We start from the raw sequence: 18,702 nt of genomic DNA, 5'->3' as shown, positions 1-18,702 counted from the left end.
TGTCTTTGAAGTATATGAAATGTATCATCAGATAGAAACCTCTTTCATTTACTTATTGGAGTTACATCCTAACAGTGTACCTGACCTCTCATTTTTCCAATTAATTTGGATTTTTTATTGTTAATATAGTAACTATTTGCACTTCATATCACAAATATATTCTTTAAACATGGTTTTTATGGACTGATACTTTTCATGTGTAGGGGCCAAACTCAGGACTGCGTATTTTGTACATTTTCAATGTTTTGCACATAACGTGATTTGCACTGGATAAATTGTATTTTGCACGGTAAGCCAATATTTAGCAATGTAAGAAAAATTTGGTATTACAACGTTATGCACTTTATTTGTGGTTATTTCCGTATTTTTGCACAGTTTCGCCAAATTTGCACATAAGATAGGATTTTTGTAATTATTGATTCATCAGGAGTCTGACGGATATCAAACTTTAGGCACAATTGCAGTATTCTGTGCTGGATATAGTGTATTTCACTTATAACTGCTTATTAGTATGTTGTAGGTATTTTTGATACATAGCATTTTTATATGAACCGCCAGCCATGAAATTAAATTTTAAACTACGCAGTTTTTATTCATGGAATTGGTATTTGCATATCATCATATAGTATTTTTTCTATGTCCATATGTAAAAACCATGTGACACTAGTGGGGTGTGTATTTATATATCTGATCTCGCGTTGAGTGGCTTGCATGTGATCAACGCCAGCTTGGCTGGCCGAAACGCGTAATGACAGGTTGGGGGAGCACTGCATACAGAAATGAAAAATAAAGGATAACCTGAAAACACATGAAGTGGTGTTCGTGTCTCTCTCCATCACCGTCTATATCACATCTATTCAGGAACCCATATGAGAAAAGGCAACACGAATATTGTAGTTTAACTGTTTCTAATTAAAGCTTGCCAGCAGGCTCTCAATGCAAAGTGCAAATCAAGGAATAAAAACGCTGGACGCGTTTTGAGAATAAAGTTCTCTTCCTCAGTGGCGTTGGTTTGCAAAAGTAAGGAAGAGCTTTTTGATTGCGCATTGTCATTAAATCGTTCCTGCCCCGATGGACGTGGCCATCACTATGGCCTTTTGGAGTCTGTAGTGTGCAAATCTGTATTCCAAGTGGGTGCGCTATCTTTTACTTTGTAATTACACCCAATGACACCCAAGTTGTTAGAAGTGCAACCAAGGCGGGTGCCTGCACCGCTTTAAAGCTGTAATTAAAAGCGTCACCGGAGCCCCCCTGTAGAGCGCCAGATCCATCGTTCCATTGCTGAAACCCGGGGGTGTCAGCTTGGACCCACTTTAGCGGTGAGCCTCTTCTCCCGACCGGGTCGGCCGTAACAACATCACAGGAACCCATTTGAGAAAAGGCCACACAAATATTGTAGCTTGAACTGATTTTAATTACAGTTTGCCAGCAGGCTCTCAATCCGAAGTGCAAATCAAAGAATAAAAACGCCAGACACGTTTAGAGAATAACGTTCTCTTCCTCAGTGGTGTTGATTTGCAGAAGTAAGGAAGAGCTTTTTGATTGTGCATTGTCATTAAATAGTTCCTGCCCCGATGAGCGTGGCCATTTCTATGGCCTTCTGGAGTCTGTAGTGCGCAAATCTGTATTCCAAGTGGGTGCGCTATATTTTACTTTGTAATTACACCCAATGACATCCAAGTGGTTAGAAGTGCAACCAAGGTGGGTGTCTGCCCCACTTTCCAGCTGTATTTAAATGCATCACCTGAGCCCCCCTGTAGAGCGCCAGATCCATTGTTCCATTGCTGAAACCAGGTGGTGTCAGCTTGGACCCGCTTCAGCGGTGGGCCTCTTCTCCCGACAGGGCCGGCCTTAACAACATCACATCTATTCAGGAACCCATTTGAGAAAAGTCCACACGAATATCGTAGCTTTAACTGATTTTAATTATAGCTTACCAGCAGGGTCTGAAGACCAAAGTGCAAATCAAAGAATAAAAACACCAGGCGCGTTTCGAGAATAAAGTTCTCTTCCTCAGTGGCGTTGGTTTGCAAAAGTAAGGAAGCGATTTTTGATTGCGCAATGTCATTAAATAGTTCCTGCCCGATGGGCATGGCCATCGCTATGGTCTTCTGGAGTCTGTAGTGCGCAAATCTGTATTCCAAGTGGGTGCACTGTCTTTTACTTTGTAATTACACCCAATGACATCCAAGTGGTTAGAAGTGCAAACAAAGCGGGTGCCTGCCCCGAATTCCAGCTGTAATTAAAAGCGTCACCGGAGCCCCCCTGTAGAGCGCCAGACTCTGGCCCAATAATGGGCCAGAGTCACACTTGTTCTTCGTGAATGCTTTTATTAGTGCATAAATTGGTGCATGTCGTCAGACGCGTTTCGGGCACGTCCGTGCCCTTGCTCACATCACCAAGCAGTTAATGTGCAAAACAGAGTTCGCAGTGTATGTGCTGGAGTGTCCGTGTGCCCTGCGTTACGTGGGTAGCACCAAGTTGCAGGTGCACAAAAGGATACTCCAGCACATTAGAGCCATCAACACTGAGGACCCCACTTATCCGGTGGCACGTCACTTCAAGGAACACCATGGCAAATAGAGCCATTTATTGAAATACTTTGCCATTGATTCGGTTCCTCCACTTCGCCGAGGTGGCAATCGCAAAGCTATTTTAAGGGCCCTGGAGACCAAATATATTTTGGATCTCGATACCAAGATACCACATGGGTTAATTACCAGCGTGGACTTCTATACCCATTTATAGATCTGAGACCGGGTTCACCATGGGCATCCACACAAATTATCTCTGTAAAATTGTTGTTTTTATTTGTATGGTCAGTATGTCTGAATTGCTGTTATTGCTGCCACAGACCCTTGCACTGATATATGATTCAAGACAAGTACTTGATCATACTCCCATTATCCATCGAGGGAGGTGTTTTTAACATTAAAAAAAAACAAATCTTTCATTTCTTCTAATCACTCTCACGACACCCTCTACTTCACTTATTTTTCTTTTGGGATTAGATATTTCTTGGTTGGCATGGTGACTAGGTATATCTGTTCATCAACAGAATATATTACGTGGTTAAATCAGCTATTGACATGATATGTTGGGACCATCACCCACTTGGGTTATATTGTGAACATTGTTGCAAGGTTAAAATGATGTACTATATAGGTGAATACATTATTTATGGGGAAAGCGCATATTATTGCGTTCTTATTAGTCCCTATTTCTCCATTGGGGATGTACTTTACCAACATCTGTTCCTTGCAGTTTTACAGCTGGCGCTATATATACAATGAAATTTGTTTTATTAATTACAGCTAGGCCGTTGTATAAACGTAAATTAATTTATTAACAAAATGGTTTGTTTTACTATTGTACATTTTCTGGCTTTTAACATGTTGCCATTGTAAATATGTTTTCCATGTGCATCACAACGTAAAAATGCACAGCCAATCAGGTTTTCCCTCTAGTTTGCACTTGCACTTTAAATACAGCCTGTCCTACCCCCAGCGTCATGTGACCAAGGCCTCTGAGCAGGCCAAAACGTTATGCTGGTGGCGATGCACTTCAATTAAATAAAACATTTCTCTTCACCTGAAGACCTGGGTCAGCTATCGTTTGTATGGATCGGCGGTCCCCCGGGACATTGGGGTTTGCTGGTTCGTGATGGGCGAGTGCAGTTTGATATATATATATATATATATATATATATATATATATATAGCGAACTTTGTTGCACGGAACAGCAAGTCTCCAAGTCTTGAGCAACAAAGAGCCGACCCAAAAGGTGCTGGTGAAAAGTGTTTATTTTCTGAGAGCCAGCGCTGCCGCCATGACGCGTTTCGCCTCCAGGGAGGCTTGATCACATGACAAACAGTGTACATCGAGCTAGACTTTTAAAGTGACAGTGCAAAAAGTGTGTCATAGAAATGAAGGAAATACTTCAAAACGCGCAATTGCTGCATATGAATACATTGGAATGGTGAATACTGCCCAAGTGGGCTTACCAAGCATCAAGATTGAACAATTCATATCGTTATAACCAATAAAGTACATGAATCAGTATGTACAGGTTAAAACCATGAAGAAATGCAAAACTTGATCAATAGGAAAAACACTGTTATATAAATGCACATGATAAAAAAAATTTCATCTATGTACAAACTACAGTATTAAAAACCAAACATTCCAGTATGTACAAGTCGGTATAATATTTGCAAATCACGCAAATAAAAAATATCAAATAGCAGCAAAGTAATGACACCAAAGTATGCATTCAAAATAGAGCCCAAGTGGGCAAGTCACGATAGTTGTCATAGACAGATAAAGTGCATTAAGTGAAGAGCAAAGATTCAGTAAAGTGCAAGGTATTAAAAATAGATGATTCCAAAAGATAAAATCATGAACAGCAATGTGCTGGAGATTAAGAAAAATTCATCATATATACAACAGGAAACATTTATCAGGGAACAGTAAATGGAGTTATAAAATATCCGGACAGGCATGGGCAGGTATGGAAATGATTTAGAGGCAAGTATAAAGGTCTTCCCTGTCATTAAGACCGTTCGGGTGTTTGGTGTTTAACTCCAGAATGTATCGAGTCTCCAGGAGCCAGAGTTTAGCCTCACGGTCACCTCCTCTCCTTGATGCCTCAACACAGTCAATTAAAAAGAAGAGAAGTGAATCAGGGACGCCCAGATGTTTGTCCTGGAAATGCCTGGCAACCGGATAGTTTTGATCATGTCCAGAAATAGCCCTTATGTGCTGGAGGATGCGCTTGTGGGCGGGCAGCTTAGTGCTGCCCACGTATTGTAGCCCACAAGGGCACTCCAACACGTAAACGGCATATTCTGTTTTACATGTAAGCCATTTAGAGATGGCGGTTGGATGCTCAAAAAAAGGACTTTTGTAATGTGTCCTGTTACTGCCAAAGCGGCAAGCCTTACATTGGGGGCAGATCTTAAAGCCCTTCTTTAATGCAGACCAGGTGTTAGAAGTCTTAGGTTCCAAAGTGTTGCTGACAAGAGCTTTAGACATTGAAGGGGATCTTCGAAAAGTCAGAACCGGTTTGGTATCTAACATGTGACCTATCACGGGGTCACTAAGAACTAGATTCCAGTTCCTATTAAAAATCTTACGAAGAGCCCCATGCTGGCGATTAAAAGTTAAAATAGCTCTAGGGGAACCTGTTTGAGCATCCTTGACCATGTTACCAGTCAGTTGGGCATTGTTCATTCTGGGAATTAGTGCCTCTTGCCTGCTTACTGAATTGGAGCGTGTGATAGCCTTGGTTATGACTTCGTTAGAATAGACCCGAGCCAGGAAGCGTAATCTGCATGCCTCCTGCGCAGCCGCGCATTCGGCATCTGTGCTGCAGATCCTTCTTATTCGGAGCATTTCCCCGAAGGGAATGCTCCGGATTAAGTGAGCTGGGTGTTGACTATTAGAATGCAAGATGGTGTTACCTGCACTTGGCTTCCTGTATAATCTAGTACTGAGGCCAGTACCCTCCACAAAAACCTCAACATCAAGGAAACAAATAGACTCAGTGCTGGAATTAGCCGTAAAGTTGAGATTAATGGTGTTCAAATTAATCAAATCAACAAACTTTTTGGCCTCATTCTCACTCCCCCTCCAAATCAAGAACACATCGTCAATGTTACGCAAATATAAAACAATATTGTGAGAAAAGCCCAACGTGGAGACACGCGTAGCTAGGTGAGAAACAGGCACCCATCGCCACACCTCTGACCTGGTGGTAGATTGCGCCATTGAAAATGAAGAAATTTTGTTCCAAGCACATCCTGGTCATGTCAACCAACATTTTGTTATGTGCCGTAGGGAGAGGTAAGTCTTTGTTTAAATAATAGTCCATGGCCCTGAGTCCATCCTCATGCTTGATAGAGGTATAAAGGGATGATACATCCAAAGTCATAAGCACCATGTTGTCCTCCCAAATGAAATGTTCAATTTTAGCAAGAAAATCAAAAGAATCTTTGACATAGGAAGGAAGCTGTTTGACATGGTTTTGCAGAAAAAAGTCGATGTATTTGGACACGTGTTCTAAGGAACTGTCTATGGCCGAGATAATCGGGCGGCCTGGTGGTACAAGGATGTCTTTATGAATCTTAGGGAGTAAGTACCACGTGGGAATCACAGGATGGTCCTTTTTGAGGTATTTAAATTCCTCATGTGTGAGTAAACCCGCACTTCTCCACACTTGTAATTTGCGATGTTGTTCAGTCCATGTGTTCTTAACAATCTGTATGTTACTCCTGCGGTAACACGATATGTCATTTAGTTGTGACTCCGCCTGTTGTACATACATTTCTCTGGGCCAAAGGACCACATTACCGCCCTTATCGGCCTGTTTTACGATGATATCGTTGTTTGTCTTAAGTTTCGCAATCAGTTGTTTGTAACATAGGTTTTGTTTTGAAATGTGAAACTTTTTCTTATTGATGGTGGTATAGAGATTTTTGATGTCACGGACCACACTCTCCTGAAATGTGTCAAGATTGTCATGCACCATAATCGGTTGGAAGGTGGATTTTGGCTTAAAAGGGGTAACTCTCTGTTCAATTGGTTCCAAAGGAACATCCCTTAGGTTTCCCAAGGAGGACTGATTTTGTAAATCCCACATTGCGTTGAAATTGGCCTGGCTTTGACTGCTGGCGAAAGTGGGACTAGACGGATTCATGGGTTCAATGTTCTTCTTCGGATGTAGTTCGAAGAATTTTTTAAGTTTTAATTTTCTGGTGAACCTATAGATATCCATGCGGGTGTCAGCATAGTTCATATTGCATGGAGGGCAATATGAAAGTCCCAAGTTCAATACTGCATTCTCAGCTGGAGTGAGTTTGATGTTGGAGAGATTAATTACTGATTTTGTTTTTGTTTCCGCGGCTTCCGTTGATTGCGTTTCCAGCGCCCTGTTTTGCCCGGATTGTTGTCGTCTGAGCTTCCGGGCACGGCATTTTCGGCGCTGCCAGCGTTTGTGGTTTGCCCGCTGGTTTTTGGTGCACGCGGCTTGTAAGATCTTAGGGTTTCGCGTCGGTCCTGGCACAAACAATCGACTTTCTGTGCCAGGGTGAGCTTGGTAAACCCCAAAGCTGTTTCACGGTTTGGTTCCAGTTCTGGATCACTCTCCACAGCAGAGCTTAGGCTGGAGAAGGAGGTAGCAGGTAGCAATGTGTCTTCTTTCTGTTGTCGTGATTTCAAATTGGAACGCGCTTTTGCTTTGACTGCATCGTACCTTTTTGCAAACGTGAAGACTTGTCCGTTCAGGTAGTCGATACGATCCCTCTCGAATTTGAATGCTTTTCTTTTCTTTATTATCTCCTCCTCCTTAGCCAAACGGGTCATCATGTCAGTTCTCATCTTGTTGATTGTGTCAGTGACTTCTATCTTGGAAATCTCTTCTTCCAAGGCATCAATTTCCGTTTGCAATTTAATGCGATCGCTTTCCGCATATTTGACCAATATGCGCACATACACGCTAGAGCATTGGGGTTTGCTGGTTCGTGATGGGCGAGTGCAGTTTGCTATATATATATATATATATATATATATATATATATATATATATATATATATATATATATATATATATTTATATACTTTATTTTTTAATTTTTTTATGTAGCTCTGCAGTTAACACAATATATTTAAAACTAGTGGGTGCTTTGTGCATTAACTAATCTCTCCTAGCCTCTTTCATTGTTAAGCATGATGCCCGTTAGTGCTGCCTTTTTTTAACCAGCATTGGGTACTCCCTCATGGAACCACTGATCTTGGCCATTAAGCCATCACCTGATATTATTGTTTTTGACAAAGCCTGTGCTTAGGACAATTATAATAGTTACCACTATGCTAGACTCCATTGCCCTGCTTTTGGACATGTCGCACATCACACTGCAACTCGATACACATTCAACTAGACAACAAACATAATACAATTTCAATGGATGAAAGTGAATGTTCAAATATTGAGCAACGTGTAAGTGCAGCAGTTTCAGGTTTCTTTGATCAAGAATCAGGCTGGCGTGTTATTAATTTTGATCTCCTTCTACAGAAAGTAAATGCTTTAATTTACAACTTAATCCCAGCTTTTCTGCCTTTTTCGCCTTATTCAAGGAAATATTTATTTAAATATACTTGTAATTGCATTTTAGTCATTGTTTTTAAATGCAGGCTCATTTGATCATTGCAGAGCAAGCAGGAAATACATATTAAACAAGCAGGAGAAGGGGGCAGCTACAGACTGAAAAGAGGGAGCAAGCTTGTTTTGAAATGCAGACTCGTGGGATCATTGGATACATACATTGCATAGCCAGCAGGAAATAAATAAACAAACAGGAAGGGGGGGAGGAATAGGAGGCAGCTGCAGCCTGAGGAGGAGCAGCAAGAGCAGGCATGAGCGAGCGCGTTCCTGAGCCTAAACAAGCTCAAAGAAAACCAGGAGGACCTTTACTTGAAACTGAAACCGAATGGGAAAGCAAACGAGAGGAAACAGATGGCCAATAAAAAGCAATGCAGGTAAACTCCTATCAAAACATGTAGGACCACAGTAAATATGGCAGCTATGAAGGAAGGGAGGGGTGTGAGAATGGATGCAACAAATAGCCAGAGATGGGCCAACCAAATGGATCAATTCTTGCTTTCTCCTGGGCGGGAACCAAGCCCTCAGAGGCGGGAAAGATGGACACTACCGACCAATCATAGTAAAGGAATTTCGAAAAGCAGGCCTACCAACCAACCAGAAGTACTGGGTGTGTTGAGAGGCCCATAGACAGAATACAACAAGATTCCCAGAGCAGCGCAATCGCTTCCCAGGCTCGACCTAAAAACTAGATTATGGAAGATTGAGGAGCTTCGGTCTAATATTAGGAAAAGGCAGGCAGCATTTGGATATATCTGCTGTCTTGCTGCCAGATATTTAGGAGCAGCAAACAGAGCAATGTTCAAGTAATCCAAGTAGGACAAGATAGCTGCATTAATTACTATTCATTTTCCCACCAGGAAGGTAAAATGGGAAAGAATTACCTGAATGGTTTTAAGATAGCAAGAATGCGACAGATCTTAGTTTAAATGGGAAGCAAAAGGACAGATAAGAGACAAAAAGAACTCCTAAGTATGAACTTTGGTGGTAGAAACTGCAGGAGGTCCAGGAATCGAAAGTCATCATGCAGTAGACAAGATGGGAGCAATACCCCCCAAAACAAAACTTTGGATTCATCAAAGTTTAGCTTGAGGGAGCTGACAAACAACCAGATTGCCACTGAAAGCTTGCAGTCCTGCAAAATGGCCATGTGTTTGGTGACATTGCAGTCCTGTTGGATAAGGAGCTGCATATTTTTGTGTCGAAGACTGGAAGCAGAATTGGTCTGTTAAGTTTTTTTCTTGAGTGCCCAAGGAAAAAGCAAATCCTTTCAGTGGCTGCCGTGCCACCCTACATTTAGAACACATGAAGATGTCAAGTGTCTCCTTAAGAAGATGCTAATTAGCATCCTATGCAGGAGGTAAATACTGCATGGGTAAAATAAAATCCTTGGCAGTCTTGAAATTCTTGATTGAAAGTTAAGAGGGATAAGGATGTAGATTAGCTAAGCACCAAACTCTTCCTTGCACCAGGGAAGAGAAAAGACCCCAGTAGGAATCCAGAAGAAAATCCCAAGAACAATCAAGCTGCAAAGGAGGAAAACTGCATTGTGATAAATCCTTCACTGATTAATACCTCCTTTTTATATGACTCAAGGCTAAATGTTATCTTAGTTTGGGAATCTCAGACAGAATCCTCTGATCAGAAATGGCAAATTGTAGTGTTTGACAATGACCATGCTTAGCATTCCACGAGCAGACCTCTCTTGTCTGACCACTGCCCTTCCCACTTGGTGCTCGCTATTTTCCACAGAGCAGCCTCTGAATGGTGAAGTAAGCAAAACGCACCTGCACACTCCTCCTGACTATCAGTTGCCTAGCTAAGCATACTGTTCTGCTTTATGTCCCTTGACTGTATGGTGCGCCCAATGTCTTCCTCTGAACTCTTCTAATATCTGGTAAGCTCCTGGCATGGATGCTATGCTTCCACATAGCAAAGTAATTGAATCAAAAAGCTCTTAACAGTGCTTTGAAATTTGAAGCATAGGCATTTAAAAGGGCTGTGTACCCTGGTTGTACTTCTTAACAACAAGAGAGGTAGGGTTGAAGGACACTCCTCTACCCCAATTCAGAATATAGAAAACAACAAAGGAGTGACTATTGATTACTTGTCAAACACGAGAGGACCAGTGTTTAAACCAAGAAAAAAGAAGAAAAATCGTGGGGTGTGTACCAAAGTGTAAAAAAACGTACAAGTTTTTTAAGAAAACCCTCACTCACCCACCTAGTGGGTGACATGCTTCATCATCGGGTTCCACCAGGTGGGTCGAATGCCTACCCGGTGTGCTACAACACCTGAAACTGCAGTAGAGCTGGTTATTAGAGTGTCAGAAAGGTGAATTTTGTGACAAAAAAGTGATAATTAAAAAAGGGCAAACAAAGGCCAAAAGAATATTTAATTAAGGCCAAGTAGGCACTTATTAAAACTAGTGGTGGACAATCGAATTTGGCTTTTAGTTTGAGCCAATAGTATCCAATTAAAATTCAAAAGGTTGACATATTTCTGCTCTTTAATGCCAACTTGGCTGAGCTTTCCTCAGGACCAGTATTAGTGAAGAAGATGTCACTGGGCGGTGTACACGCGCTAAGGCGCACCCTAACCTCAGTGAACTGGGTGAAAAATTGTAAAAAACTCACAATTTTCGTTCCAGACTCCCCTGGTATTTCCAGGTATCTGAACCTGTAAAGAAAAAAGAACACACACATACAAATAACATTCAAATCTGTATGACCGGGATGCCCGCCACCCCCTCCCAACACCAATTCCCCAAGGGGAGGAGACAGACACTGGTTTGAGCTTTTGGAAGGCGGGGGGGGAGTTACCCCCCCCGGCCGTATTTATTAAAATATGAAACAAAATTTAAAACATTAAATTAAAATTGTTTCATGAATTATGTACAATTTTACTTTCGTTACATTTTTGATGAAGACATGTTCTTTGGCTAACCTTAACAGCTCTCTAATACAAAGGTTTCCTAGCCGAGTCTAGCATCCTGAAAATGTATACATTCTAAATTAAAATTGTACATCCTAGCATTAAGGGCCAACGGCAAGGTCTTAACCGGTGTCAGATCCCTACTACCAGACTCCCGCCCTCACAGTGTGAGTGGTGCATGCGCAGAGGACTTTACCCTCGTTGCCAACTGTAACTTCCCTTGTCGTGGGGGCCCCATCTCCCTCGACGCCATCTTAAAGGTCGTCCGAGTCCCCGTGTGAGGTATCTGTAAGAAGGACCGCGTGGACTCCCCCCCTTCCCCACACTCTCTTCCGCCGTCGCGGATATCCGGCCCCCGGGAAATTCGTAGGAGGGGCATCTAGCCGTCTCCCCCCTGCGAGGGGCCTATGGCCGTCTCCCCCTAGGCGACCCATCCGTAGTGGGTGCCGCCTACCCGTGGGAGGGGCCAATGGCCGCCCCCCCCGGGCGCTCCCATCCATTCTGGGTGGCGCCCCCCCTAGGGACCTTGAAATTACTGCTCACCGATCATGACCTTACCGCCCGACCAAAAAATAAATACGACAGTTGTTTTACCTACTAAGGGAAGAAAAATTCACCTAACCTGAAACAGCTTGATGATTCATCAACTTTTCATTTCTACAAAGGGAAAAAAAAGGTCCTAAAGCACAAGACAATTACATTACTTGATACATTCCTTTACTTTTCTACAAAGGAAAAAAGGCCTATCCACATTTATTCAATGCTGAAACAACTTGACTGCATCTCTTTAATACAATCGGATATCATCAACAAATCACTTTATTCAACAAACATTGCAATAGGGGCTGGTGGGTGGGTCAAAATTGCCGCTTGTTCCGTCGAGAGCTCACGAGCAACGAGTGGTGCAGCCTTCAGAGCACTGGAACAAGAGGACGCTTCTTTGGATTCCCGCTCGTTTATCCGTCTGCGGGAGGGCGGGGACCCTCCTCAGGTACGCCCACGGGGCGCGGTCTTCCGGGTGGGTGTCTAGGACAACCCCTTCTGGGCGGGAAGGGCGTGCTCCGGCTATGCCGCTTTGGGCATACCAGCCGAACCACGCCCCCTGCCCAAAATGGTTTCCCGGGGGGATCGGGGCACCCATCCATACGTTCGGGGGGACCGAGTGGTCTTCCCTTTCCATATGGCCGGGATGCCCGCCACCCCCTCCCAACACCAATTCCCCAAGGGGAGGAGACAGACACTGGTTTGAGCTTTTGGAAGGCGGGGGGGAGTTACCCCCCCGGCCGTATTTATTAAAATATGAAACAAAATTTAAAACATTAAATTAAAAACGTTTCATGAATTAGGTACAATTTTACTTTCGTTACATTTTTGATGAAGACATGTTCTTCGGCTAACCTTAACAGCTCTCTAATACAAAGGTTTCCTAGCCGAGTCTAGCATCCTGAAAATGTATACATTCTAAATTAAAATTGTACATCCTAGCATTAAGGGCCAACGGCAAGGTCTTAACCGGTGTCAGATCCCTACTACCAAACTCCCGCCCTAACGGTGTGAGTGGCGCATGCGCAGAGGACTTTACCCTCGTTGCTAACTGTAACTTCCCTTGTCATGGGGGCCCCATCTCACTCGACGCCATCTTAAAGGTCGTCCGAGTCCCCGTGTGAGGTATCTGTAAGAAGGACAGCGTGGACTCCCCCCCTTCCCCACACTCTCTTCCGCTGTCGCGGATATCCGGCCCCCCGGAAAATCGTAGGAGGGGCCTATGGCCGTCTCCCCCTAGGCGACCCATTTGTAGTGGGTGCCGCCTACCCGTGGGAGGGGCCAATGGCCGCCTCCCCCCGGGCGCTCCCATCCATTCTGGGTGGCGCCCCCCCCCTAGGGACCTTGAAATTACTGCTCACCGATCATGACCTTACCACCACAGGCCGGATAGTTGACCGACTATCCGGCCACCCACACCTCCTAAAGGTCATGCCTCCTCAAACCCCTTAGCCATGCTATGAAGTCTCCTATGAGTAAATCATTCCCCGCCCTGGACAGGTGAACCCCATCATTCAAATAAAAGTGATCACCCCGAATACACCCATGGGGAATGCTATCCAGATGCGCGGAGCGAAACAGTTTCCCAATTTTATTGTTGACCCTCTTAACCGAGTGGTTCAACGCTGACACAGAGAAACCCCCGCCAAACTTTCCTGGGATTCATGTGGGACCAGGCAATTGTACACCCCGGGAGCCTCTTAGCCAACCAGCTGACTGCCGACAAAATGAGTTCCACTAACACTCGTCTTCCCAGTCTTACCAAGTCATTGCCCCCCAAGTGTATTATGATTATAGATGGCGGTGACCTTTGCCGCCCTAAAAGACCCTCCACAAACGATTGAAATTGGTCAAAACAGAGGCCTCCCTTCCCGTGGAAGGTCACTCTGAACCCGTATTCCCCAGATGCGTGAGTCGCGTCACCTGCCATGAATACTTCTCCGGCGCGCCTCACGTATGAGTGGCCCACAACCCATACCACTTGTTCTCCAGTCGGTGATCCTCGACCGCTGGTCCTCCGGTGATGGGTTGACCCCAGATTCCGCTCCGCGTCACAGGCTTGCGAAACTGTAATTCAAGCAAAAGACAACAAGCGTGAGTGCATTTCATCAGTCTTTTACAACATGTGCAGTCGCACATACCTCTTGAAACAGTTCGAGGACCAACGGCCTAGCTGTTTTACTTCTTCTGCACCCAGACCCCGAGCCGTAGCCTCAGTAGCGGCCCCTATTCTGAAGGAGTGGGTCCCAAAATCGCACAGGTCCATGCCCGCCGCGGCGATTGTAAGAGCTAGCACCCTCTGAAACTGAAATCTCATCAGAGGGGTGCCATCCTTGTGCCTAAGCAGGCTCCCTCCCCATGTCGCCGGCCTCTGTGCCAAGTATTCCTTTAAACACTTTATCGGAAAAGTGGGGCACCCTCGAGCGCGCTGCACAACCACACTATCTCCCACAGCTTCCTGGTCTGTCTTGGACCTAGCTATCGAGATTAGCATCGAATCACCCCGTATTTGCACGTGATCCCTGCATAGGCCTCCCTCCATATCTTTCTTGTTCCTCGCCACGAGTTCGCTTACCCGCATGGCCCCATGAAATGCCAAGGCGAAAGCTGCCCGGAACAGAACTGCTTCAGAAGGGGAGGAGCATGTCTCATCCAGCTTTGCTAAAAGCCGAGACAATCTCTCTAAACCAATCGGGTGCCTCGTATCCTGTTTGCTACCCTCCAGGCGTTGCCAGCCGCGAAGTGCCTTTCTGACTAAAAAGGAACCCGTTGGGTCCCTTATACCGTGGAGCTGTGCCATGAATGATATGGCCGCCCTATGTCTGTTGGCAGTTGCGGCTGATCGGCCTTCTCTGTGCAGCGCTACTAAGAACCCCAGGAAGGATTCCTCCTGCCCCCAGCTATGTCTCCCTGCCGGGCCTAAATAGGCGCAGTAAGAACGAAACGCTCCCTCATAAGCCTTCCTCGTCCTGGGCGCTAAGCTGGCTGCCACGAGGTCTTGTGATCCGGGGCACCGATCAGCCACAGTGCTTCGGGGAACGGTGCCGCTACTAGCCCCTAAAGCCTGCATGTGTGAACGAGAGAGTGCATCCGCTGCATTATTCAGTACACCCGGCACATGTTTTGCCCTGAACTGTACATTCAATCTCATGCAACGTAAAACAATTTCTTTTAACAGTCTCAAGATCCACTTGCAGCGGGCTGCCTGCTGATTAATGCACTCAACCACAGTCATATTGTCGGACCAAAACACTACTGAGCGGTCCCTAAAATCATCTGGCCATGCCAACAGAGCAACCCAAATGGGAAACAGCTCCAAGAACCCAATGTTACCTGTCAGGCCGCTGGAGTGCCACCACGTCGGCCATACTTGCGCCGACCATCGGTTACCAAAGATGGCGCCAAATCCCACGCTCCCGGCTGAATCAGTCCACAAACCCAGTTCGTCCGACGAAGCTGGCGGTTTATTCCAGACTACTCGACCGCTGAAGTCCGCCAGAAATGCCAACCAAATGCGCATATCCTGGCGAACCTCAGCCGACAGTCTTGTGCGGTGGTGTCCCTCCTTGAGGCCGACCATAGCTTGCGCAATGGAGCGTGAGAATGGGCGAGCCATCGGTATTACTCTCAAGGCAAAGTTAAGCTGACCCACTGTTTGTTGTAACTGGTGCAGGGTCACTTTCTCTTTGCCCAGGCATTGCGTTAAGGATGCCCTGAACTTGGCCACCTTCTCCATTGGCAAACGGAAGCATCCCTCCACTGAATCGAGCTCAATACCCAGAAACTCCAGTGAAGTAATTGGCCCCACCGTCTTAACTGGCGCCAATGGGACTCCAAACTCCTGCATGAGAATGCAGAAATTCTGCAGTGCCTGTGCACATTTCGCATTGCCTGCCGGCCCCAAGAACAGGAAGTCATCTAAAAAGTGCATCGCTTCTCTATGTCCTGTGGCCTTAGTGAATGCCCATTCTAAAAAACAGCTGAACATCTCAAAATAAGCACAAGAAATTGAGCAACCCACGGGCATGCATTTATCCATGTAATATTTCCCTTGGAACGTAAAACCTAGCAAGCGCTGGTCCCGCGGGTTTACCGGGAGCAACCTGAATGCCGATTCGATGTCCGATTTCGCCATCAGAGCCCCAGGGCCCAGGTGATTCAGTAGGGTCACAGCATCGTCAAACGATGCGTACCGGACTGAACAGACATCCGGATCAAGGGCTTCATTCACCGAAGCGCCCCTCGGGGCCGACAGATTGTGAATGAGTCTATACTCCCCTGGGTCTTTCTTCGGGACCACTCCCAGAGGTGAACACACGAAATCCGCCACCGGCGGGCATGGGAAGGGTCCTGCTACCCGCCCCAGGCTGACTTCTTTGGTAATTTTACTGGCTGCCACTGCAGGGTTGTGTTGGACGGATATCTGATTTTTACAAAAGGGGGCCCCCTGAAAATTTCCCGCCGTATTTGAAGCCATATAGGAAACCATTCCTCAAAATCCCGGCGAATACATGTTCAGGGTATTTGTTCAACCAGGGAGTCAAAGCCATGATGTCGACGGGTGAAGGGGATTGTTTTCCAAGCATCACCTCACTCTTGCTTGGACCCCCCCTTTCCTCCCGCACCACCGTTCTTCGATCTACAGCTACTCTCCGGGTGTGAGGAGTTCCCACAGCCCGCACAAGCATGCCGGAACCTACACGTTCCCTGGGGTCTGTTACAGTTTCCTTCTTTTTGTTGAAGCCCCAACAGAACCCGCGCTTGCCCCCATTTCCGCCGGTCTTGGGCTGTGACTCCCCACCGGCGCTTGCTCGAAAGGGCTGCGCAGGCCTTTGCTGAACTGTCCCAGGCCCGCTCCCACCCAGCGAGGACGTACCTGCCGATCCAGGCAAGAGCTGCCTGTGCCACGATACCGTGTCGAGGCAGCCCCATGTCAAAGATACATCAAACTCTTTAGACTTCCGAAATTGCATGTCATATCCTTTCCACTCATTCCCCCCGTACATCTTATAAAAATCCATGATCCTATTCTGGTAACAGGATAGCTCGGGCAACACTTCAGGCTTACGCTCCCCCATTACTGCCGTAAATATTGAGAAGGCCTTCACCCAGTTCGCTACGGTCTCGTCGACCCTAAATTCTGCCATCTTGGCCCGCCATACGCTGGGGTGCCATAGATCTTTCTGGGTCTTTGCGTATTCCATCTCGCGATGGTCGGTCAACAAAGAAAACATATTCACATACTTGTCCACCCATATCATTTCCTTTGTGGCCGCTGAGATGTGCTGGGCCACCCTCTCACGCTGCGAAGGCACTGAACTTTCCCCCACCATTGGCAATGGGTTCTTACCAGGTTCAACCGCCGTGTCTGTTGTCTTTTCCCGGCCAACCGTGGTTGCTCCTGGCGCCACCTGTGGGGAAATAGAAGGAACATTCGCCGTCCCGGCTTCTCTCGATTGCCGCAACTGCTCGATTATTAATCTTGCCTCCTCGGCCGGATCCCCTGCAGCCACTGCCCCCCCTGCTTTCTTTTTAAGCCAGGGCAATACTGCCGCTAACTGAAGAGCCAGTTCTGGGGGCATCTGATCATCATTAACAGGGGTAATTACAACCGGGATTGGTAGACCTATACCTGGACTAGGTACCGGGCTGTCCGCCGGTGTGATGGGGGCGGCTGGAGGCACCTCAGAAACCGCCCTCCTCTTAATACGCTTCCCCCTACCCTCAGGGATGACTCCCGGCAAGGCCGGGCCTATTACCTTCTTAGGACGGCCTAAGGGATTGTTCTGGGCTGCTAACTTCGGCCAAACCTCGACCGATCGAATCAACTTTACCGAGTTTTCGGTCCATGATCGCCATTCGGTTCGACAAGGTGCGCAGTACCTTCTCCAGCTCGGAGCTCTTTCCCGCTTTTTTGCCGGCCATAGCGTTGTTTACTCCGCTCTAGTCGATCAACGAGGTCCCAGATCCTTCACACTCCTGATAACTGAAAGAGAAACAACAAGATTACAACTTCTCAAAATTGCCGCTTGTTCCGTCGAGAGCTCACGAGCAACGAGTGGTGCAGCCTTCAGAGCACTGGAACAAGAGGACGCTTCTTTGGATTCCCGCTCTTTTATCCGTCTGCGGGAGGGCGGGGACCCTCCTCAGGTATGCCCACGGGGTGCGGTATTCCGGGTGGGTGTCTAGGACAACCCCTTCTGGGCGGGAAGGGCGTGCTCCGGCTACGCCGCTTTGGGCATACCAGCCGATCCACGCCCCCGCCCAAAATGGTTTCCCGGGGGGATCGGGGCACCCATCCATACGTTCGGGGGGACCGAGTATTCTTCCCTTTCCATGCGCGTCCTTAGTCAAACAGGGAACCAGGATAGTTGTTTAGCCCAATATGGTGTACAATCCCCTTAAGGTCACTCATTAGTGGCAATAAGAGTCCCCAGACAGAATGAACAGTGGACTCGAATATTCAAGCATTTGTAGTTTCCAAATACTGTATGTTATGGGAGCCAAATCGGCATCACCCCTCAAATATCCCTTCACATGCCGCATTCCGTCGACAGAGGGGAGCCCTGCTGCTTGCTCAGGGCATATCATTATCATTAGTGTGCAAATTAGAAGCATGGGTTATTCGGGTTAAGAAAGAAGAACCTAATGTTATAATCATACAGCCCACAATGTGGAGGAATTTGGGCAAGAAGAAAAAGAGAGTCAGTAAGAAAGCTAAAAACAAATTACGTGAAAGCACTTTCTGCCTCACTTCATTGCGCTGTGAGCAGGGGTATCTTCACGTTGGATATAACTATAAAGCAAAAAGGAAACAATTTGGCAACTCTATATCCCCGAAAATTCCAATAGACACAGCAGTGCCACACAGAGCTTCCCTACTTACTTCACTCCAAACAACTCCCTGCCTCGGACCTGTATTGATCGCCTTCACCGCCCGATTAGTGAGGACCATTTCAGCTTCCAGCTGTTTGTAACGTTACGTGCTCCGTCACATGATTACGTGGGCGGGGCTTTTTTCTTTTTGACAAATAAAGTTTCTGAATTGTCATTTGCGGCATGGAGCT

This window comes from Lissotriton vulgaris, chromosome 1_1 (genome assembly GCF_964263255.1).
Source record: "Lissotriton vulgaris chromosome 1_1, aLisVul1.2, whole genome shotgun sequence".
Classification (NCBI taxonomy): Eukaryota; Metazoa; Chordata; class Amphibia; order Caudata; family Salamandridae; genus Lissotriton; species Lissotriton vulgaris.
This window is presented reverse-complemented; position numbering follows the sequence as displayed.